Raw genomic sequence first — 25,906 nt, forward strand, 5'->3', positions numbered from 1 at the left:
CGCCTTTCATGTGCCTGTATTAGAAAACGATACTTCAACCCTCAGGCTCTAGCAGCATAATGATACTGTCACTTACTCCATTACCAACCTACTGACATATTAATATTTAACAATATCTCACAGTTGTCACTGTAATAATCGGAAGACATTGATCATTACCTAGATGGTTTTTCTATGAGTGAAAACCTTCCCTCAACAAACAATTTCAACCCCAAAGGCTAAAATAAACATCGCCTACATCAGTGCAGTTAGGATACATTAACTTTGTGATCTCTTCTATGTGTGTAGGTCTTGTTTATTTTGCCACAATTTCAGGTTTGTTATGTTAAGGCTGAAGGCCTGTGTTTATTCTTGGTTTTGTGTTTTACATCTGTGACATTGTTTGCTGCAGTTATTAGGACTTAAAGGTCCAGTGTGTAGGATTTAGGGGGATCTTTTGGCAGAAATGGAATATAATATTCATAACTATGTTTTCATTAGTGTATAATCACCTCAAAATAAGAATCGTTGGCCCAATCCCAATGTCCACACTCACAGACTTTGAGGCACATTCCCACAGTCTGTGAGGGTTTAAGGCTGTCCTACTGTCAAATCGTCAGGTGCTTGAAGGCTCTCTCACAGACATTTTGAGCCCTTTGTGAACACATTCCGCAAGTCCGCATTTCTGCACTTTGCCTGAGGGAATTACCCACAATGTATAGAATTGTGACGTTAAACACAGGGTTACCACGGTTACCAGGGGAAGCCCAGAGGCGTTAAGAAAAGGTACACGAAGAGGACGGCACACGGGTGTTCAGCCAGGCATGTTCAAATTTACACAGCAAACATTAACATTAAGGATTTAATATGGTCAATAAAAATCACATGACATCAGAGGAATACAAGCACTATACTATATTACACACCTGATTTATTCATCAAACATCTCTTTAAATTTTGCTTAATGAAGTTTGACAAAAACGACAGTTACCTCGTCAAATGGGCAGTAATAAAACATAAAATAAAAACCCACAATTGGCATCGTCAAGGTAACGTGATATGTCGCAGCAAAGTGCTGTCCCATTACCATTTCAAGCCCTTGCAGCCTCTCACACTCAACCATTTACCAGGTGATGTCAGTCAAGTCCCTGAGGGTTCAGGGCTTAAGGCCTTAGGGGGGACACTGGGATTGGGCCGTTGTGTTTTCGTTAGCTTAGACTGAGCCCTTCATATCTAGATAGAATTTGGTGACACGAATGCGCCGCGAATGCACCTGAAGGCCGCCGTAGGTTCTCCTGCACAATTGGGAAGGGAGGGGTGCTGGGGCACTGCAACCTCACCGCTATAGATACCACTAAATCCTACACACTGGTCCTTTAAGAAATAAACAATAATTTGGAAATCACACTTATCAGCCTGTTCTCATTCCAGGAGGCGTCAAATACAGATGCTTTGTCACGGCCGTCGGCGTTGGATACCACCTTTTGCGGCAGTAGGAGACGCACCGGGCTTTCCATTTACCACGATATAAACCCATCCACGGGTATTCACTGTAAAAACGTAGTAATTTTAAGCCCAACCATGTTGTTTTTTCCTAAACCTAACTAACTGGTTTCCTTGCCTGTGTTTTTGTTTAATTTACAACATTAACCATGTGTTAACTGTAACCAAAAAGTGATGCAGAGAGGTCTGAAAAAAGCCTCAGTATATGACGAGTTGGGATGAGAACGTGTTGCACTTACTGTTTCTCGTGTAGGTTTTCTTCCACAAACCGTCACACTCGTGAACAGTTGGTTAAAAAACAATTCCTGTGAAATAGCTGCGATACAGAATCATCGCACTGCTCAATGTATTCCCAGTGTGACGGCCCCAGAGCGTCTGTCAGGGCTTGTGAGTGTCATTTGTGTATGTTGTGTTTCAGTGTTGCAGGTACCTGGTTGGGTGGAGCTGGAGGCAGTTGGTCACCAGGTTACATAAGAACGGCTCCATCCTGGTAGTTTCAGTCGCTTTATAGAATGTTTCCCTGCCAGTCCCATCTGTTGACCTCAAAGTGTTTGTTACCTCTGTTAAATAAAAGAACTTTCTTTTAGTTAACTTTTGCATGTGTTTCCTTTATTTTTTAAAGCCTTTGAGCTGCGACATAACAACATATTATCCATTCAGTACTTATTCCAGCATTCTTTGGACTACATGTACCACAACCTTACATACAACACATATTAGCAGTCTGATCTGTATACAGTTTGTTGTCCAGCCTTCCTGTATATAATAGCTTTATGTTTGCTTATTTGTTGAGCTGTATGTCTGTATCGGTATAGCTTTGTAAATTTGGTGTACCTACACGGTGTGTGGGTATATTGAAGACTGAAAACAGGAGTATAACTCCTTGTAAGTATCAACATACTTTGCTAATAAAGTTGATTCTGATTTTGAATATCTACTCATCACACACGCCTTAATTTGATCCCTTCAATATTTATAATGCTCAGGTTAGGTTTTGGACTATACAGTGAATGTTGTTGACAAGAACAAAAAGTCTGTCTGTTAGCTAATATCTGGATCCAATATACTATTTATTTCAGTTCTTTGGCACTATAAAACCCAGAAGCACCCAGCCATGCCACACAGCTTGTGTGCTAGTGAGTAAAAGAGGAAACCATCCCTCATTTACTCTCCTCTATCTTTGTTTAAACAAACACAGTTCAATATTTTAAGCCACACTAGAGGCGTGGCTTCAGCGATGTCTGTTAGTTAGTCGGTTGGTTCACCACTTTGGTTCAGACTGAAATATCTCAACAACTATTGGTTTAATTGCTGTGACAATATGGTGCAGACGTTCATGGTCCCCAGAGGATGAATCCTAATCACTTAGATCCCCTGACTTTTCATCCTGGGGTTCACATTTGTAGTTTTAGTGAAATATCTCAACTATTATTGGATGGATTGTCATGAAATGTGGTGCAAACAATTACGTTCCACTCAGGATGAACTTATGTGATCCTTAACTTTTCATCATGCGCCATCATCAGCTCAAAATCTTAATTCATGACTTAGTACTGCAACATGCTGTCATCACATCTCGTCACACACCACCCCTTGGCGTTGCTTTATTTTTAGCATCAAAACCACTATAGTTACCCACGGCGTCATTTTAGGTGTAGGCAACAAAAACACTTTGTTAGGTTTAGGACAACAACATGGTTGGGCTTAAAACTACTATGTTTGTAAAGTGAAAATGAATCTGAACATTGTGAACACGGGACATGAATGAACAGCTGATTGTAACATGACTCATCCACCTGCCCTCCAGTGTGTGTCTTTTTGCTCTTTATATTACGTCACCACACTCCCGGCGCACTTTCTCTGAGCATTAACTGTCGCTGCGGATGGGTTTACATCGTAGTTTATGGAAAGCCTGGTGCGTCGCATACCGGCCCAAAATGTGCCTTGTGCAGCGGGCGGTATCTATCACCGACGGCCGTGACAAAACATCGGTATTTCACACCCTGGGAATGAGAACGGGCTGAAATGAATGTCATTCCCATCAGCCTCAACTGTACTTTGTGTTTAGCACTAAACACAATCATCAGCATGTTAGCATTGTCATTGTTAGCATGCTGTAATTAGCATTCAGTTCAAACCACTGCTGAGTTTATAGCTACAGCCTCACAGATCTGCCCCCATGGCTCTAGATCATTGTTTTGTTCTTCTTTCTACAATAAACAAGAACATTCGGTCTTTGCAGTGAAACATGGTGGTGTAACCTTTGACGCTGAATCTTTAAATATAACAAACAGTATGAAAAAGTAAAGAAAACAGTACAAATATGTAAAAACATTGACAGGCGCCCCATACATTTTTTTTCACAAACCTGTGCCAAGAAGAGATGGCTGTCTTCCAGTCCAACTCAGGAATATGTTCAAACACCGTACATGTATCCCAAGCCACAGGCCACATCACACGTCCTATTTCATTTATTATAATTCACATTGAAGCTGAATCTTACTGACAAAGGCAGATTCAAAAACCTCCATAAAGGGACAGTGTGTAGGATTTAGTGGCATCTAGTGGTGTGGTTGCAACCAACTGAGTACTCCTCCGCTCACTCCTCCCTTTCCAAGACTGCGGTAACGTGAGCTTCCGAGTGCAAAACCGTGGTAACGCTGTTCGCCTCGCTCAGAGTCTATCCTTACCATAATAACACTACTTTAGGAGCAACGGAAGTCAGACGGCGACTGGCAGTACCATAGTTTTACACTCTGCGTCTCACGTTACCGCAGTTTCACAAGCGTGTCGGAGAACTACGGTGGCCTTCAGGTAAAAATGTGAAAGCCAGTGTTTGGTTTGTCCGTTCTGGGCTACTGTAGAAACAAGGCGGACTCCATGAAGAGGACCCGCTCCCTATGTAGATATGAAGGGCTCATTCTAAGCTAACGAAAACACAACATCTCTCATTTTCAGGTGATTATACACTAATGAAAACAGAGTTATGAATATCATATTCTATTTCTGCCAATAGATCCCCCAAAAGGTTACACACTGGTCCTTTAATATGGTGAGCTGTGAAAATAAGCTGTCATGAGTATGTGATGACCATATAACTTTTGGTTATGCTTTAATAAAAAAGAATTTGCTTATAAACTGCCATACTGTCTGTGGATTTCCAATTGTATCGAATATAAGCAGCTATTTGTATTCATCAGATGCTGATTTTAAATCCCATTCTGAATCATAGCCTATAAATTACATTTGGAAATTGTCAGTGGGCCGACAGCTCTACAAAGGATGATTCTATTATATTATGTGTGATAGCATTACCCGCCACTAGATGTCTGCCTTTTGCTGTTTGGGCTGGCCAGCCACAGTCACATGTGCATCTGTGTAGAGAGAGAGAGAGAGAGAGAGAGAGAGAGAGAGAGAGAGAGAGAGAGAGAGAGAGAGAGAGAGAGAGAGAGAGAGAGAGAGAGAGAGAGAGAGAGAGAGAGAGAGAGAGAGAGAGAGAGAGAGAGAGAGGGAGGGAGTCTGTGGAGAGGGACAACTTGGGAAGTTTTGTCATACACTGAGGGAAGACGGAGGACAGCCTGGCGAGAGTGTAGAGAGAGTGAGATAAGTGAGTGGTAAGTCATTTTCACATTTCCTTTATGCTATTTAAATGAGCAATCTTTATTCCTGATGTCTCCTCTGCATTACTTCCTCTCTTTAATTCTGTATTCCAGCTCCAACGCAGATGTCACTGACCTTGCTTTAGAGATTTAACTTTGATAAATAGGGGAGCTTTTGCCTGCTGAGTTTGTCTAATTAGAAGGGATAAACTGCATCCTGGTTCCATTTATCTTGCGTAAATTGGTTAATGAATGTTGTTTACTTAAGGGTGGGATTACATTAATCATCTTGCTCAGTATGATTTGCTTATAAAAACACTCTTTTACGCTGGCCAGTATGTGTTTTTTCCCGCTTGTAAGTTACAAGATAAGATAGACTTTATTGTCCCGAAGGAAATTTGTCTTTATCTGCTGTTAAGAAATACAAAATAACATAAATACAGTATATACACAGGCTGCTGCCATGTCCACAGTGGTGGAATGTAACATCTAGCACTATACTTAAGTACTATTTTGGCATACTTTACTTGAATACTTCCATCTTATTGTACTTTATACTTTTCAGAAGGAAATATTGTACGTTTTCCTCCTCTACATTTATTTGACACTTATAGTTACTTTTTACATATAAAAACATGATATATGATATGATGCAGCACTGTACGTCTAATCTACCTAGTAGTATACAAAGTATCTAAAATTGGCTCCACAACATTAAAATACTCTTACATGTATTTGTTTGTGATATAAGCAGAATAATATAATATTCTGTAATAACATAACATTGTGAAAGAAGCATTCTGCATAATGAGTACTTTCACTTTTGATGCTTAAGTACATTTTGCTGAAAATACTTCTGTACTTTAAGTAACATTTTGAATTCAGGACTTTTCCTTGTAATTGAGTATTTTTAGACTGTGGGATTTCTACTTTGACTTAAGTAAAGGATCTGAGTACATCTTCCACCACTGCCAGGCCACAGTTGTTGTCAATACGATCAGTTGTTTTATCAGTATGTTATGATTGTGGTGATGTGGGAGAATGAAGCTCTCTGATTGGCTGAGGAATGTCTCCCTGGACCTCGATGAAAGACAGAAATAAACTTGTGGAGAAGAACAACATTTCAGAATACCAACCATTCCTTAAGCTATTCCCTCCCGTCAGATTTTCCTTTTTTTTCTGGAGGGGTTACAGGAACTTGAGGCCTCACTGACTTCTCAAAGCCACGGCTGGCTGGCAGAGTGCAGAGGAATTCATTCTGCCATACAATGTGCCCTTATGTTGGGTTAGCAGAGGTCTTAAATCCTCCCAGATGAAGCTGCTCCATATTACAAGAGGTACATTAAAAATGTACTTTAAAGGAGCAGTGTGTAGCATTTCGGGGATCTATTGGCAGAAATGGAATATAATATAATATAATATATGGAATATATACTATGTTTTCATTAGTGTATAATCACCGGTAACTAAGAATCCTTGTGTTTTTGTTAGCTTAGAATGAGCCGTTTATATCTACATAGCGGGTAGTCCTCTTCACAGAGTCCGCCATGTTGCTCCGCCATGTTTCTACAGTAGTCCAGAACAGACAAACCACACACTGGCTCTAGAGAGAGCCTCCATGTTGTTACCTTAAGGCCCAGACACACCAACCTGACATTAAGGAACTAGCGGTGACGGAGGCTGACCGTTGAGTTGCTTCACGTTGCCTTTGTCTCGGCCAAAAAGTTGCACTCCAACACACCGTAAAGACTACAGCCGACAGCCAACTACCACGTACGTTTTGCGCCTGCGTAAGAGGAAATAACTCTCCACACAAGCAGGCGTCTGTACTCGTCATTCAAAAAGGGAAACCAATGACTGCGGGTATACAAGCCGTTGTTATAATACGTACATGAAACGAAGCAGCATCTGCCGACCATTTTCACACCACTCTCACTCACCACTTGTCTTCATTCCAGATGGCCATGTTGAAAATATGCGTGTATTGGAATGATCAGATGAGATGAAGATGAAAAATGAGAAAACTTTCTGTGTGTCTCCTCTTGACTTTACTCGTTGGCTTTCTCCTCAGTTCCGTTTCTCTTATCGTGCACTGATTCGTTTAAACTGAACAGCCAATCAGAGTGATTTCTCTCATCGACGAGCTCCGCCGCCGATTCAACATGCTGAATCTCAGACACAGGCAGACTAGAGCCGATGGTGCGGCCGACAGACGCTCACAGACGGCCCCAAACTGTGTGACTGCCGACCGTCGGCTTGGTGTGTCAGGGCGTTAAAGGGCCACCATAGTTTGTTGACACGCTTGACCATGGTACCGCCAGCTGCCGTCTTCCTGTTGCCATGTTGTTGTTTTGTGCTGTATTTTTCTTATTGTTGCATCAGTGGGATTTGAAAGAAGAAAACTGTCCAAGAACATCAACGCTAAACGACAGATTCTGGCATCAGTCTCTCAGAATCAAAGAGAAAGGTGTTTTTTTATATACTACAGTTTGTGCTGATTCTCAACAGTCGTACATGGAGAAATGTTTTGTCATAGAGTGAGAGATGCTATTTTATGTGCACTGACAGAAACCACAATAGACCAGAATGCAATGCAGCTACAAGACATTTGAATAAAAAGCACCACTTTGACTTTTTCTCACTCCGTACAGAGCTCCTGCCATTCCCTCTAAACAGACATGAATGTTAGAAGTTAACACCCTTCCTTTAGGAATTCTAAACCTCTAAACTGCTGCACACATCTCCCTCTCTATTCAGCAATTCAAACTTTATTAGGTACACCTATCTAAAACTAATGTCTTCTAACATAAGAGCCCTGCAATAAATCCTACCTTCATAAAGGTTGCAATATTCAATGTTTGTTCAAAGTATTTTAGAAAGGTGTTGATTAAACATAGGGGTTGTAGTTGGTGCTGTTGAACCGTAATGAGTTATACAGAGAGGTGTTTCTATTATTTATTGTGCTATAATTATATTCATGTTATAATTAAATTAATTATATAAATGGGATGGACAAAATATTACCTAATATAACACAATACAGATCAACAGCAGCACAAACTCCAACCTCAAACATGACCATGAAGCCGAATCTGAACATTATAACCTTCATGGAGGTAGAATTTATTGCAGTGGTGTTATATTAGACTGTGTTAAGTTTATCTAGGTGAACGTAATGAACTGGCAACTGAGTCTATCAAAATAATATGATAGAAAATAGGGCTGTCAATTGATTAAAATATTTAATTAATTCAATTAATCGCGTCACTGTCCATACTTAATCATGATTAATTACAAATTAAAGTAAAAATTTAAAAAAATAAATTAAAGTATTTAATACTCTTATCAACATGGGAGTGGGCAAATATGCTGCTTTATGCAAATATATGTCAATATTTATTATTGGAAATCCATTAACAATTCAAAACAATGACACATATTGTGCAGAAACCCTCACAGGTACTGCATTTAGCATAAAAGAAATGCTCAAATCATAACATGGCAAACTGCAGCCCAACAACAACAGCTGTCAGTGTGTCAGTGTGCTGACTTGACTATGACTTGCCCCAAACTGCATGTGATTATTATAAAGTGGGCATGTCTGTTAAGGGGAGACTCGTGGGTACCCATAGAACCCATTTCCATTCACATATCTTGAGGTCAGAGGTCAAAGGACCCCTTTGAAAATGGCCATGCCAGTTCTCTCAAGCCAATCAGAGCAGACTGGGCTTTTTCAGTAGGGGGGTCTTAAAGAGACAGGCGCTAAAACAGAGCGTTTCAGATGGAGGGTGAATACAGGTATATTCAGACAGACAGTATGAGAAAAATAATATGTTTTTTGAACATTAAAGCATGTAAACATGTTCTAGTAGAAACCAAATTACAAGTATGAACCTGGAAATGAGCATGTTATGTCCCCTTTAAGTAATTTATAAATTAAAAAGATGAAACATTTTCTGGTTACAGCCTCTTAAATATGAGGACTTGCTGCTCCATTTCTTCTCATAATTAATTGAACACATTTGTGATTTTCCTCTATTGGTCAAACAGCAATAAATTGGACAGCATTATGTTGGGTACAGTGACTTATAATTAGGGATGCACCAATATATGTAGAGAAATATAAATAAATATCAATGTTGCTATTAGTGCTGCTGTTAGTTACATTCATTCAACTTACTTCTTAGTGCCACATGATGCATAATATTGTCTTATCTGTTAATGAGTCCCCACAGAGTGAGGTAACTGTTGTACAGATTTTTAATTTAGGAAAAAGAGCAATGGTATTACATATCTAGCATCGGCAGATACAATTAAGGTAAAATGAAAAAGTCTGATTGGTGTCATATTTAGGGATGCACCGATCCGACTTTTTCAGTCCTGATACCGATAGCGATACCTGGGCTTTGGGTATAAGGTCAAGACTTAAATAGGAATTAAAATTCCAGTATATAATGTATATAGTATATAAACATAGAATTGAATTTAATAGATCGGCACCATTGTATCCCTAGTTATATTGTGGTATTGTGTACATAATTTACAGGTTACAGACTCCTTTATGTCTATTTTTCTTATATTTCTTTATGCTTTTATATAAGAGCAACTGTAACATCCCAATTTCACCCTAGGGAAGTATTTCTGATTCTGAATCAGTGAATTATATCATGACATAGATAGAAAAATTATATATAATATTGACCTATCACATCTGTCCGATCTGCATTAGGTAATGATCCAGAGGTTTGGATCAGAGCATTACTACTTGTAAAACTCAAAGATTAATTGATAATTAATATAAATCAAAAGATGAATCAGTAATGAAAGTAACCATTGGCTTGGGAAATGTGATAAACAAACGTAGATAAACGGGGAAACTTTAGGAAAAAAGAAAATGACATCACTGAATGATCACAGATTGATGAATCAAACAGTATCAAACTATTGAAGGGCACATGTTTCCTTTATAAATAAACTCATCTCATGTTCTATATATAACCTAATGACTACCGCTCATGAAATCTGCCACACTTTCCAGCTCTCGGTGACAGACAGACTGCCTTGACACATTCCAGGATGTGCAGAGAGCGACAGTGAAGAGAAGGAGGCAGCTTCCTTTTCTCATGTCCTCCCACATGTCACCAGCCCCAGCATGGCCCAACTGATGACTCTGGCAGCTATCCACTGTTTACACTTAGCCTGCAATCACTGGCCAACACCAAAGCGGCCGCCGATACGCAGTTTTCAGTCCGTGTTTAGTGCATCTAGTTATTTTGTTGGAAGCGGTGAAAATATGTTTTGGGAGAGGAGGTGTGGAATGTTTTCTTTAATTGTCACAGCTGGTGCTGTTTGTCCAACTACAGCTCAACTTGTGGGCTTGTCTAGGTGTGGCAACTCTCTGGATAATTACCCCGAACAGTGGCTCTACTGAAGGTGGATATAACAAGGCTGCATTGTACTGCCACCTGCAGGTGTGTGTGTAAGTGTTTGTGCGCTGCTCTGCTCTAAATCACCCAATTTCTCCTCAGTTCTGTGCTCCTTCAGTAGCCTACTTTTTTTTCTCCGCCAGATTTCAGCCGGTCCCTCTCTCTCTTTGTTCCTTCAGTATTTTTTATGCCTGCAGTTTTCAGCCTCATGTTCTCGCAGCCCACTTTTCTCCACAAGAAGAAAAGGGCTGAGAAGAATATATGTTATGTTGAATATATGCAACATATGCAAAGGGTATTTCTTTAGCTTTTGATTCTGATCTACACTCCTGCCCTGGTAGAAGGAATTGCATGAGCATATGGATGAAATATGTATAGTATCTTAAGGGGAATCAGGACTGAGGTAACATAAGGTGATCCAGGATGGATGATGTTCAGGTTTAGATTCTGCACAGTGAGAGGTAGCAAAAAACACAATGTGAAACAAAGAACAAAACAGTTATCCTATGATGAATCTTAGAGGGATTTATCACCGTACAACAGCAGATATGAGATACTACGAAGTATGATAAGGCCAATATAAATTAATTATTCGACCAACAGGCACAGTATTAGATAAGACACTTTGGAGATTAAACTTTAATGGTTCTGCTGGGTCAAACAAGGAGGAAGGAAATAGTAACAGGATGCAACATGTTTAAAAGTATTTACAGTATGTCCTGTACATATGTCAGCAAGTATGTCCAAATTGTATTTTATTCAAAATGCATTTTGATTGAATACTGTCCCCCAGGGCTGTGGTCATGGGTCCTACATGAGGCATTCTTTTGCTGGGTTTGTTTCAACAAGACTCGGTCAAAACCGAGTATATGTCTGGAGCGTGTCTGGTCAGTCTTTGAATTTGTGGCTACATTGTTAAACAAATAGTCAGTGGTCATGTGTATAATGTTAAATCCAGCGGTACATGTCCACTAGGTCCGGCAAGGACACTAGGTGACGCGCTGCTCCACTCAACTGGCTGTTCAAGCGGTGATGTACTCGTGGAATGCACCTGATTGGTCCCTGGTTTTCTGCTTGCTGTTTCAAATAGGAAACAACATGTTCTGTTATTCAGGCTAAATAATCCACCAAAATCTACTTCTGAAAACATTTTAAGCAAGAAATAGGATATGCCACTGCTGAATCTGGTTTCATTTTAGAACTGGATCGCCTAGTTTGATGGCTTGGTCCAAGTTTTCTGAGCCTGACGCGTCACGCTGGACGGGCTCATTTGCATAAAGGACTGTTCCCACCTTTTCATTTTGAAAGAGCGATGACCAATGAGGAAACTCCAACACTCGGCTGACCAATCGTGTAACTTCATCATTCAGTCAGTCAGTGACAGACTTTTGCGTTTGTAGGACCCTCAGCAGTCCAACCAAAAAATGACCGAGCAGTACTATAGGCATTTAAAAAAAAAAAAAGGAGTAATTGTCTTATTAATGTAAATGTTATAAAAATGCCTGCATGGATGCAAAGAAAGCCCCTTAAGACAAAGTTGATGGTGATGTATATTCACTGTTCTGGTTTGTTATCAATCAAACGCGGCATCTCCTCTACTCAAAACTGTTTTGTTTATTGTTCCCTCACTGTGATGTTTCAGCTTCAGTGTGCAGAATGATGTATGTGCAGAGTTTGACACTAGAAAAGTGTTTTCACATTCATCTGCTGAAGGAGGAAAGTTTCTCTGTGCTCACACTAGACCTCAGTTTAACGTGTACATACGAGCAGGATATTGTGATATGCAGCTGGTTTGAAGCCAGTCCTTGTGTGTTGTGGAAACTTGAGGCCTCCAGTGCACAAACACTGAGAGAGGACTTGAAAGGGAAATAGGAGACATATTGTGTCCAGCGGTTAAACTTTTGAACTGAACAACGTTTCATAGATTCTGGATGTTTCATTGAGGGGGAAGCAGTAAATGTGGATGTAATGTGGAAAAACCATATCAGACACAAATTAGTTTTGAAAGCAGAGTATTTTTTAAATGTAAAACATGTCTAGAGGGGATCTCTACATTAGAAAGTATAAGTTGATGTAGGCAGTAATCAGTATCCTGGCAGACTATTACCACACTGATTTTCACCCAAATTTAAAGTCACATATAGTAAAAACCTCCACATCCCCAAAATATGGACCTCAGTGTCCTCAATGCTCCGACCCTGCTGTTAACAAAATAACGATAGTATCATCTTAAGAGCAGCAGCCTATAGTTTGACATTTAGGGAAATACACTTATTTGCCTTCTTGCTGCGAGTTAGATGAGAGGATTGGTACCAGTTTCATTCATTGCATAAAGACTGGGAAAAAGTGTCCAACGGTAACAAAATCCACCAGCACCTCTAAAACTCACTAAATAACATTGTGTTTGTTTAATAAGTTTAAGAAACAACCCAGTCTCACGGGAAGGTGCATAAATAACACAACATTACAAGGACATTCTGCGTGTCATGAGGACGCATTTTAGGCTTTCCATGTATCATTTGTACACCGTGCAACAAAACTACGGTAAGGTTCTCAGTTAGGTTGAGGCAACAAAACTACTTAATTATGTTTAGGAAAAACATCACGGTTGGGCTTAAAATAAGTGCGAAAACTAAGTAAAATATGTATGGAAACAACGTAACATAAGTACGGAAAACACGTCACAAATATCACTAACGTAACTTACAAAACCAAACATCGGTCTTCTGGTTGAAAGTCTTGTGTTTGTTGGATCCATCCACCTCGCCATAAGCGGCCTTTATCACTTTTTATTCTACATCACTAGCTCTGAGCTAGGATGTGTTTACATTGCAGTCAGTACAGACTTCAATGTCGTACACATGACACTCCAAAAGCAAGATAGGCGTTGTTATTGCATGCTAAATAACTTGTGCATTATCGTGTCATTCATACGCCTTTTCATGGGAAGAGGCTGGTAAGAAAAGACAGTTTGTGCTTTTTTTGGTGTGTGGGACAATTCCTTTCTCAATATAACGTATATTTTTATGTAGCCTAAATGTGAAATGTACTGTTTTTCCATACGGGTCATGTAGGGGACAGATTTGTTTAAGGCTGCCCTCAGCAATGACAAAAGGGGAATAAAGACAGAGCGTGTTTGACGGCCGAAGTCACAGCAACAATAATTTTCACTTTACTGCACACACTTGTTGTGACACATATGGTTGTTGTTATATTTCTCTGCCTGTCCTCTCAGGATGTGAGGCACCAGCATGGCCTCTTACATTTTGAAGGGTCTATTTTGTCCTATTTTGTCCCCTCTGCTCCTCCTTGTTGTGAGCTCTGCTGAGACGTTAGTGCAGAGTGAAAACCACAAACCATGTAACCACACTCTTTCACTGCTGCTGACTCCCAGTCTCACGCCCAGTTTAACACAGAAAAAACACAAGGCAGGGTGTTTTTTCTTGATGTTTCCTCTCTCCTCACACCCTATATGTCACTCTGCCCACCATAATTTGCTCCCTCTGGCTGACATAACCAGCTTTATATTCTATTTAATTTTTTTGTTTAGACGCCTCAGTTGCCTTTGTAGGTGATAAAAATAGCAGCAGGCATTTACATTCTGTATATAGCTGCTTCCTTTTAGCCTTCTTGGTGGTGTGACTGCAGACTAATCTTTACATGACATGTAATTTTGCATTGCAATGGGAATTCTTAAACCCCTAACCAACACGCCCTCTTTTTAGAGGGGTAGAGGTGGGAGACAGGGGATGTTCGGGGGGGATAAAAAGTCAACAGTAAATGTCACATAGAAGTGGTGTACATCCTCTGAAAGCTGGGAACCTGAAGATTAATTTGAGGTGCAGATCAGCACTGTGTGTCAAGTTGTTCTAGTCATTAATAAGATAATTAATTAATTAATTAAAATAAATTGTGAATGTGTATAAGGTTTTAAAACATTATGATGGAAGTGTATGATGGCCATTACCGTGATCTGTTATGTTCATAACACATATTTGGTGCTAAATTTAACCATTTGTTATCCCTTGAGAATTGATACAAATGATCAATAATCCCTCAAAAATACAACCTTAAGACACCAAAACCTTGAGGAACACCATAGAAAAAGCCATGCTGTGATTTGGTATCAAAAACTTTTGACATTTGGAGATTTCTGCAAAAATTGCACTTTTAGGTGATTGGATGGCGAGCACTTCTGTTCTTGAAACTGCTCAGAAACCCCCTTATTGTCAATCTACCTAGGAAAGCCATCCATCCTCTGAATGCTCTAGGTCTCTAGTTTGTGGCTGTAAAGTTTCATGAGGCTGTGATTATCATCAGAATTTTATACAGAGAGGTCAAGTTAAAAGAAATGGTCTCATTACAATGAAATGTCTCCTATGGGGACTAACATCATCACAAATGAACACAGTTGGACTCATTGGATCCACAAAAGTCTCAGCTTTACAGTGATACCCAATTTATGTAATTTCAAGACTGTTTAAGGACCCCAGTATGCAGAAATATTCAAACACATAATTTTTACAATAGGCAGAAATAACACATTTATACTGCAGTCAAACAACTGCATGTTTTTTGCCCCAAACTGCATGTGATTATCATAAAGTGGGCATGTCTGTAAAGGGGAGACTCGTGGGAGAACCCATTTTCATTCACATATATTGAGGTCAAAGGTCAAGGGACCCCTTTGAAAATGGCCATGCCAGTTTGTCCTCGCCAAAATTTAGCATTATTTAGCCTCCTTCCCGACAAGCTAGTATGACATGGTTAGTACCAATGGATTCCTTAGGTTTTCTAGTTTCATATGATGCCAGTATCTTCACTCTAGCTCAAAATATTTCCTGTCTGTTTGTCTGGTTTATCTTTGCTTTCCTTTCATAGAATTTCTCACAACACTTTCTCTCTACGTGCTCTGCGTCTTGATTTGATTACATTTTCACTAGAAGTTCTGTTTGAGCAGCCAAAGTAAGAGATCGACTCTCATTTACATTTGTTTTCTAGCAGCCACTCGTAACCGGTCTTTGCTGATCTTAATAGATTTAGTCTAACTTTATAGAGGCTGGCTCCCTGGACGCGGATCATGGTATTGCCTCAGAGTGAAAAATCAATTTTCATGACTTTAAGATGAAGAGCATCTGTCTGCTAGTTTTGAACGCCTTCAGAAACTTTCCAAACCCCATGACGTCCCGAAGTGTGCCACACTGAATTCAAAGTAAATTGTGATTTGTTGTTGACAATCGGCACAGAGTACCTTATAATGCAGAATGTAACACAGCTTTAATTCTTTTGTTTTTCCCACTTCTTGTTTTTTAATTACCTCATTTAAACAGAGACAATTGGTGTCTTAGATGTGTCTTTGTTTGCTTGTCACATCTGGATATAGGTTTTTGAAAGTGTGCGGTGTTTCTCCAGCTCAATGGGGAGCCTCTGTGAACAGCTATCTTCAAGTCGCTGCAGAGACTTTGAATGGGATTCATTCAAGACTGTTTTTTTACATTACACATTCTAGTACTGAAGCTACTCTATTTTGTATTGACTGGTTCTCGTCCACTTTTTAAAACGGAAAGCTGTTCTACACAACCAGCTGTAGCTTCTTCTTGCTGTCAAATATCTTTTGATCTGATGCAGTTGTCTCAATATGAATAGGCTGCTGAGTAGAATAATTGAATGTTGTCCTGAATAAAAAAACATCTGCCAAATTTGACGTATGAAGTACATTTAAAACTTAGTCTGTGTAAAAATAAATTGTCACTCCAGTCTGTAGTAAACACAAGTTTACTCAGAGATGTCACCAAGTTGTCTGAGGGGACATTTTAAAGAGGGGACATAGTTCCTAGTAAATTACTGGGATAACCTTTCAGGCACCGCTAGGGATGTCACAATACCAGATAGCGACAAATAGTCTATACCAATACCAGTGAAATTCCACAATTCTTAATACCGAATTCAAATCACGGTAAAAAATTTGGGTTGTCAAAGTTATTGTGATAATAACGTGTAAACACAAATTTGGTTAAAAGCCACTTATTTCTTTAACGCATTAGCACAACTTGCGATTTTTAGGTTGTAGTGGGCTCAGTTTTAAAGCTAGAGTGAAGATAGTGGTATCATATGAAACTAGAAAACCTAAAGAATCCATTGGTCATCATACTAGCTTGTCATGAAGGAGGTTAAATAACGCTCCAAACTTACAATCAATTTTGGCAAGAAAAAACTGGCATGGCCATTTTCAAAGGGGTCCCTTGACCTCTGACCTCAAGATATGTGACTGAAAATGGATTCTATGGGTACCCACGAGTCTCCCCTTTACAGACATGTAAAGTAGTAGATCTATTCTGTGCACTGTCTACTTGTCATATATTGAGAGCCTTTTAACCTTTTCATTTATTTGCTGGTTTAACGGTTTGTCTATGAAGGACAGGAATTGCCTAAATAACATTGTGAAAGTCTGCTCCAAAATCATCGGAGCCCAGCAGAGCAACTTAAACTCTCTCTGGGAGAAACGTGTCCTCCAGAAGGCCAAAAACATTATTAATCACAACCAAATCCTGTCTAGTGAGTTCACACTACTGCCTTCAGGACGGCGCTATCTGCCGCCTCACAGAAAGACAAACCGCTACTCCAAGTCATTCATTCCTTCCGCCATTACACTGCTGAACGCAGAGTAACTATCATGGATGAACGACAACAAAAAAAATGTTTTATTTACTTTGAATGTACAATTATTTTGCACTAACCACATAACGGTTGTCTGTGTTTGCATTAGGTACATTCTTGGAATACAATTTGCAATGTGCAAATACTCTTGGCACTTTATTCTATTCTAATTATTTATTTATTCCGTTATTCTTTTATCTCGTCTCATTTTTATTCTTGTATTCATTGTTTTTATTGCGAAGATTTTTAATTTTTAATCTTGTACTTTTATTGTTCTGCACCTACCCATATGCCACCTACTGTGTTCCCTCTGTCAATGATGATTGTGCAGTATGAATGTGTGTATATGTTTCGGTGGACTGCAGAAACTGAATTGCCCTTCGGGGATAAATAAAGCTCTCTGTATCTGTATCTGTATCAGACATGCCCACTTTATGATAATCACATGCAGTTTTTCATAGTCAAGTCAGCACACTGACACACTGACAGCTGTTGTTGCCTGTTGGGCTGCAGTTTGCCATGTTATGATTTGAGCATATTTCTTTATGCTAAATGCAGAACCTGTGAGGGTTTCTGGACAATATCTGTCATTGTTTTGTGTTGTTAATTGAGTTCCAGTAATAAATATATACATACATTTCTTAAAGCAGCATATTTGTCCACGCCCATGTTGATAAGTGTATTAAATACTTGACAAATCTCCCTTTAAGGTACATTTTGAACAGATACAAAAATGTGTGATTAATTTTCGATTAATTGTGATAAACTATGGACAATCATGCGATTAATCTCGATTAAATATTTGAATCGATTGACAGTCCTATACAAAAACAAAACAATAAATTCCATGTATACTTCAAAGTAAAAAGTTAAACTCCCAACACTGATGTCATGATGTACTGACACATACTGTGGTACACTTCAATGTAGCCAGGTGAGAAGTTAAACTACTGGGGGAAAAAAAGTAAAAGACTTTCAGCTGGTGTTTAATTGCTCTTTAAAGCTCAGTATTTTTATATAAACAATGGATAATAAATCATTTTAGCTCATTATTTTACTGCCCCCAACTGTTTTGGTTCAATCTCTCAGCTCTCATCAGGATGGTTTACAGCCGCAGAAGGCAGCTTTATTCAGTTAAAGAGCTCTAAAAACCACACTACCTGCTCAGCACCAAACAGCAGACAGACACAGTTAGCGACTAGCTGGGGAACAAAGTGAAGCATTTAACAGCTAAAGAGCCAGATATTTCCCTCAGGAGTTGGTAGAGACCAAAACAGAGCTAAAAGAGAGTGAATATTGGACTTAAATTCTTCAGATGGCTGGAAACAGGACAATGAATGCTTGTGTATAAATAGGCAACTGCTTTTCTAACCATGTCAACTTAAAAGGTAATAGAGTGCTCCAGGGATGACATATTTTTGTGGGCCAACCAGTTAGCAAGGAAGTTATTATCGACCTGGTTCCCTTGACAAAAAGTAAATTATTAATATAATTACTTATTTCAGGCATCTTACTAAAACTAAAACCCATTGACTTCCAGATGAGGAAACCGGAAGTGCTAAAATGCTAACTCATTCCTGTAGCACTCTATAATCATAGACTGTATAAAAAGTGGACGTTGTCACCGTGACATCACCCATAAGCTTATGGACTGCCATTTTGAAGCCTTGAGTTTGGCATTTTGACCGTCGCCATCTTGTTTTTTTGCAACCAGAAGTGTCATGAGAGGGTAGAGCTAAGTACAACCAAACACTGAAAAAGATATATTTTTAGGTGATGAAATGTTACAATTAACTTTTATGTACTGAAAACACACTGTGAAAGGGTTAAAGTTGTAAGAGGAAAACACGTAAAACTCCCAGACCGGACAACGCAGTGGTAGCAACCTGTCAATCACAAGGTAGCCACGCCCTAAAGCACACCCTGCTTTATGGTCTATTTGACTCTAAATGGGACCATAATTTACTAAATTAACATCATGCTGTATTGAAGAAGACTTGAAACTAGAGATTGAGACCATAAACTCATGTTTACAATGTTTACTGAGGTAATAAATCAAGTGAGAAGTAGGCTCATTTTCTCATAGACTTCTATACAATCAGACTTCTTTTTGCAACCAGAGGAGTCGCCCCCTGCTGGATGTTAGAAAGAATGACAGTTTAAGGCACTTCAGATTGGCTTCACTTCTCAGATCCGGAGGTTGCCCACTAATATCAATGTCAGTGTTGCGTTCACAGCTTGTTCCTGCTGCCTCCAAATATATTGCAGATTTAAATTGATTTTTCAATGCTAGCACTTTTTCTTAGGTAAAGTTTTGTGAAAAAGACTTTGACTCGCAGCTGAAGAGAATTTGTTCTAAGTCTTAAGGATGTCCTTGGAAGAATGAATGACTTTTTAGAGGGCTATTTTTTTTACAGGAATTCCTGCATTAATTTGAGCTTTCCGTTATGAGACAGACTGAGTAATGAATGTACTGTTTATCACAAATACACACACCAGATCACATTACATGTGATGTTCCCAGTCTCTGCATTATGCAGCTGTTGCATTGCAGCTAAAAAGTTCAGATTGTTGTTTATTATATTATATTATATTATATTATATTATATTATATTATATTATATTATATATTTGAAGTCCCCCAGCTGCTGTCTTCTTTTTCCAGCTCGTACTTCATGGCTACTTTACAGCCCACATTTGAGACATAACATGTTTGTTGTCCTCTTGTCAAGATGTTCTCCTGCATCAAAACAACTCTGATTTTGATCCTTCGTCTGACCCATGCAGGCACTTTTTTCTTGGTTGTTTGTTTGGAAGACTTGCACTAAGACGAAACAATGTTGTTGCAGATTTGTTTCCTAATGATGCCACCTGCTGTGCTCTTCCTGCCATCCATTGGATTGTGCATTTTGTGTCTTATTTTAAATTAAGTCCGGCCATTCAAAGTGAGGTCGACAAGTTATTTCAGGTTGCAGAGAATCTGAAAAGACATTTAAGGCTAACTGGATGCACCCAAATATGATTTGAAATCTTTGAACAATCATCGCCTCAAAACATTTCAGCTTGTCATTTCTAATTAATTTGTAAACAACTATGAACTAAAAAGAACACAATTGAACATTTATGGGTTAGTGTGTGTCGATCACAAACAAAAACATCCCATTTCAATCTATTTCAGATGAAAGGGGGGTTAAGGGGGGTTGTATCTTTCAGAAGTTGTCGTGAAGAAAACAAGCTGAACTTCTACCTTCATGACTGCTTCATTTTGTCCTGATTAGTAAGAAAATCCTAATTGTGAAAACCTCCCGAGTGTATTGAGTCTGAATCTTTTTAGCTTTTTATTTTTATCACCACTGCTCTTTTGTCTCTTCAGCAGTACTCATTATTGGATTTTCTTAATTTGCCACATTTTCTTTTTTTTAAAAGCAGTGTCACATCCAGAACGCTGACTATTAGAATATCTTGTTTTCATGCAATTTTGGGATGATTCATCTAATTATATCCCCCCAGTTAGCTCACAGGGGCTAATGTCACACGTCATTAGACCCTGTTAGCAGTAATTCCTCCAGCACTGTAATCAACCCTCATATAGAGGCCTTTGTTGCCTTGATTACTGTGCCCTTTGTAAGCTCTGCTCCATCCAGGCCAAACCTACACACACACACATACACACTTTGTTTATCATTATATAGACATGGAGGGGTTACTGAACGGACCTACTGGGCAGAGCAAGTGTTCAGAGGACCCCTGGGTCTGAGAATCAGTTTGAAGTGACTGTTAACAGTTTTTGTTGCCAATCAAATGACCACAAAGAGACGCAAAACAAGTAAAAGCAAAAGCAAAACTACAAAAAAGAGACTTAATACAACCACAAAGAGATGGAAAATGACTATAAAGAGACATAAAATGGCCACAGAGAGATTTAAAATGACTAAAAAATAACTGCAGAGATGCAAAATGACCACAGAGCGATACAAACAAAAGCAAAAATACCACAAAGAAATGCAAAATTACTGATAAGCAAAATGCAAAATGGCCTAAAACAGACAGAAAATGACCACAAAGAGATGTAAAACAACCACAGACAGTCATAAAAAGACTACAAACAGATGCAAAATGAGTACAAAGAGACACAAAAACGGCCACAAAGAGACAAAAAACAACCACACAGAGACTTAAAATGACTACAAAAAAACTGCAAGGGATGCAAAACGACCACAGAGAGATGGAAAAAGACCACAGAGACAAAGAACCAACCACAAAGAGATGCAGTAACACTTCATTTTACAGGTCTGCCAATTTCATGGCAATTAGGTGATAATTAGCAAGTAATCTATTTGAAATTTCTTTGGAATTACTGCCAAATTAACCCAATATTTACCTCAAAATTGATTGAAAAATGACTTTATTATAAACATTGTTTAATAATATTTAATACTTTTAATAATTTAATAACACATTTAATATATTAGCCAATAACTTCTTTGAAATTTCTTAAAAAAACTCCCTGAATCATCACATTAGCTACCAGGTTACATTTGTGTAGACAATAAGTCACACAGTGGTGAGATTTGTGTCTTCTATTAGTTTTAGTTTTCCACCTCCGATGAAGAGCAGCACACAGCCGCTTCTCAAGCCTAAGGGTCCTATTTTAACCATTATATGCTATTTCAGCATATAATTATTAATTATGTTTATAGTAAAGTAATTTTCAATACATTTTCAGGTAAATATTGGGGTAATTTGGCAGTAATTCCAAAGTAATTTCAAATAGGTTACTTGCTACTTATCACCTAATTACCATGAAATTTGCGGACCTGTAAAATGAAGTGTTACCAGAGATGCAAAATGACCTCAAAGGGACAAATAATTACCACAAAAGACACAAAATTACCAAAAATAGACTTAATACAACCACAAAGAGATGAAACATGACTGTAAAGACACAAAACGACCACAGAGAGACCATAAATGACTAGACACAAAATTACCACAAAGAGACTTCAAATGTCAACAAAGGGATGCAAAACAACCCACGAAAAGATGTAAAATGACCACAGAGAGACAAAGAGACACAAAATGACCACAAAGTGACACAAAATGACCACAAAGAGACACAAAATGACTACAGAGAGACGATAGGCTTTAACATGTTTGTGCCCAGGGGTTCACTGTCTAATAATCTGTCCATTCATATACATTTGCTTTGTGATGTTTTAGCGCAATAAAGGAAATTAAATGATGTCTCTGACAGAGGCACGCACACACACACACAGACAGGAGGGAAGGGATGGAGGACAAAATGCCTAATTTGCTCTTATTTGTTGTGTTCCTATCTGGGTCTGTGATATAATTAACATTCACAGTCTGCCACTCCATAGTCCACAGTGACTTGTTCTCATTGAGAAGTTCACTAGGTACTCCTTTACTGCCACAGCCTGCGGATTAGTTGCCATGGAGACAAAACTGTCGGAAGTCAGGAGGAATACGTTACCCGATACTTGTGTTTGCTTTCTCCGGTGGAGGATACGTTATGGAAAAGTTTGAAGAGTTTTGTTGACAGAGGCTCGGTGGCTCTCAGCGTGTTGGGAAAACCTCCACATGCATTTCTCCTCTTCCTGCCATCCAGCTCCTGCTCTCTGGGCTTATTCATGGAGCACATCATTTTAGGTTTTGGTTGTAATTTTCTCTTTTAACACCTAATTTCTGGTGATTAAGTCATCAAAAGCCAAATGGAGAGCTTAAAAACAAACAGTGTAATGTTTCAAACGCAGTAGAAAATCACGGACCCTGCATTAATAACCTGATCATTCATTCATGAATTATTCACAATGAGGAGTATGTTTGCTTTATCTGCCCAGGCCATATTATTCTTGCCTTAACCTTGAATTGTTTGCATATTAGCCAGACTAATTACCAGATTGTTATGATTGTAGTCTCCCGCTTTTACTCATTAGTACTTCAAAAGAGTAGACACTAGTGCTGCAAATCATATCTGATATTCAGAATGGAAGGTGGCTACTACAGCACATCCTGTTGTGTGGTGTTTTCTCCTTATAACAGGGAGGTGTAATGACTCGTTTGGACCCCTGTGATTGGAGCTGACGCAGTAGAGCCTCTTTATATTATCCCTGTTGATAATGGTGATACTGGAGTTACTGGAGTGCCAACTCGCAGTTTTGAAGTTGGCCACCGGGAGCTAAATGAGCCGTTCAGTGAGTCTGTGGTGAGAGCTGGATGACTCCCCAGTGTTCCTGCTCAGGGAAGACTGAACATCCAAACTGGCTGAAGATACAATAAATAAATGTCTTATATATATATATTATATATATATATTAAAGATGTGCAGTGTTTGTGGGAGAAAATAAACCAGTCAGACTATCAGTATTCAATTTTGTCCTCTATGGAGGAGGTTGGTAGTATTCTGTATTTTTCTTCTTTTAAACAAATCCGGTGAAAAGACTAAAACCAACAATGAACTGATCCACATACAAGTACTGCCTGTGTAGCCAAAGCCTGATATAGCTTATTCATCTGCACCATAGACCAGTGTTTGGAGAGAATTTTGGCGAGGAAAAACTGACATGGCCATTTTCAAAAGGGTCCCTTGACCTCTGACCTCAAGATATGTGAATGAAAATGGGTTCTATGGGTACCCACGAGTCTCCCCTTTACAGACATGCCCACTCTATGATAATCACATGTAGTTTGGGGCAAGTCATATTCATAGACCTTGATATGGCGACTCCAGTCCTCCGATCTCTACTGTTCACACTCTGGCTCCAAATAACGTCAAAATCTCAGGATGGCAGCTCCTGTATAAGGGATATTTTGGCTTCACTTTTTGTACAGTGGTAGGAAGTGTGGAGACCCTAATAGACTTGCCGCTGAGTGCTACAGAGAAGGTTAGGGAGTTGGTCTTTCCATAGGATTTGTTGACAGTGAGAAAAATATGGAATAATGACTTATCTTCATGGCATGAAATACAATTTATGAAACCAGCAGCTGCACTGAAAATATATACAGTTGGGTGACAAATTAAAGGAATACCCTACATGAAATATCTAAATTGTCAGGTGTTGGCCGCCAAAATCCTCCAGAACATCTTCAGAAATATCTGCTTTTGTTACGATTTTCCACTAATTTATTCAGGTTTTTTGTGTTGGTACGAGTTTGAGTAACATGCAAGATGTCCCATTGTTGTCACTTGGTCTTTACAAAGCGGTTCTAATTTATACATCAGTCATCATTTTCTTTGTTGTGTTTTAATGTATTTTAATGCAGCATGCCCTTATAATGCCGCCTACCACATTCACAATGAAACATTCTCGTCTCACCATGTGCAATTGCTCAGCAAACAGTCGTGTTGATAATAAGCTACGGAGGCGTCCTTGAAAGAAAGCCTTAAAATACCCACTGTGTCCAGTTCTTCAAGACGTGCCAGCTAGCAACACAACACAATAGCTTCTGAATACTAGTTATCAAAACAAAACAGCATGTGTGAATGTTTTACAATAGGAGGTAGATATGAAAGCCAGTTTGATGAGCTTTTTTCTCATAATCATGTTTTGTAGTTGAAAGACACGCCGACACAGGAGAGCACACAACCAATCAACTGCGTCTACTTTGTAGCAAATGATCCAGTTCAGTGAAACATGTAATTACATCCAGACAACATTTGCACACGTTTGATGATCAAACCCTTTTCTCTCTGTGAGCAAGTTATTAACTATACGCCACGCTCGCCGCTGTTAACCAGCTGACCCATGATGCACCAGGGCAAATCAGCTGCTCCTTCAAGGGTGCTATCTAAGTGAGAAAAATGTAAGACATACACTATCCCTATTATAGATACAGTAAAGCAAGGAAGTAATAATACTGTTGACACTCATTAATGATTGTAGTCACAGAAAGTTACTGTAACATTACTGCCAAAAATACCCGTTTAGTGGCCAAACTATATCAAACTTAAATGTCCATCAATTGTAAATCATATTATTATAGTATCATAGAATAAATTACAATTATGCTAGGCTAACCGACACTACGCATAACGTTTGGTAATTTGAGGTACACTGTGATACTTTTGTGAGATGTATTGTACATTTTCACAGTTTACATAATTATGAAACAGCATTTTATCAAGTATCAGGTCTGATATGCTGACTATATTCCATATTCAACCTGATCTCATGGGAAGGCGTATAAATAGGACAACATTTTATGAACATTCTACGAGTCATGATAACGCATTTCAGGCTTTTTGCGTGTCATTTATATGCCATGTGCTTAACGTTGTGAATTGGCTTTTTTTGTTTCATTTAGCACCACGTCACCGTGAAATGCTCGCAGTTATGTTTAGGCAACAATACTTACGGTAACAGCCGCAGTTAGGTTTAGGCAACAAAACCACTTAGTTAGGTTTAGGAAAAACATCATGGTTGAGTTTAAAATAAGTTAGTAAAATTAAGTAAGATACGTATGCAAATAAGTATGGAAAACATGTCACAAATGTCACTAACGTAACTTCAAAATAACTTTGGGACACAAACACTGATCTCTTGGTTGAAAGTCCTGTGTTTGTTGGACCGTCCACCTCCCCTCCGCCATAGACCAGTGTTTGGCGAGAATTTGGGCGAAGAAAAACTGGCATGGCCATTTTCAAAAGGGGTCCCTTAACCTCTGACCTCAAGATATGTGAATGAAAACGGGTTCTCTGGCTACCTACGAGTCTCCCCTTTA

General features: G+C 38.9%; 2 protein-coding genes across 6 annotated transcripts in view; both read left to right on the forward strand.

Moving 5' to 3' along the window:
* The window catches only part of LOC141759697 (casein kinase I), a 407,488-nt gene that overhangs the window by 236,727 nt on the left and 144,855 nt on the right, over positions 1–25,906 (forward strand). The window lies entirely within an intron of this gene.
* tspan4a (tetraspanin 4a) overlaps positions 4,960–25,906 on the forward strand; it is a 192,069-nt gene continuing 171,122 nt past the window's right edge. The window contains exon 1 of one of the 2 annotated variants that reach the window (XM_074622065.1): positions 4,960–5,096. The gene's annotated coding sequence lies outside the window, so the exon portion shown is untranslated. The remainder of the gene's footprint in view (positions 5,097–25,906) is intronic. The other variant, XM_074622074.1, reaches the window with a different exon arrangement.

Source organism: Sebastes fasciatus, chromosome 2 (genome assembly GCF_043250625.1).
Source record: "Sebastes fasciatus isolate fSebFas1 chromosome 2, fSebFas1.pri, whole genome shotgun sequence".
NCBI classification, from domain to species: domain Eukaryota; kingdom Metazoa; phylum Chordata; class Actinopteri; order Perciformes; family Sebastidae; genus Sebastes; species Sebastes fasciatus.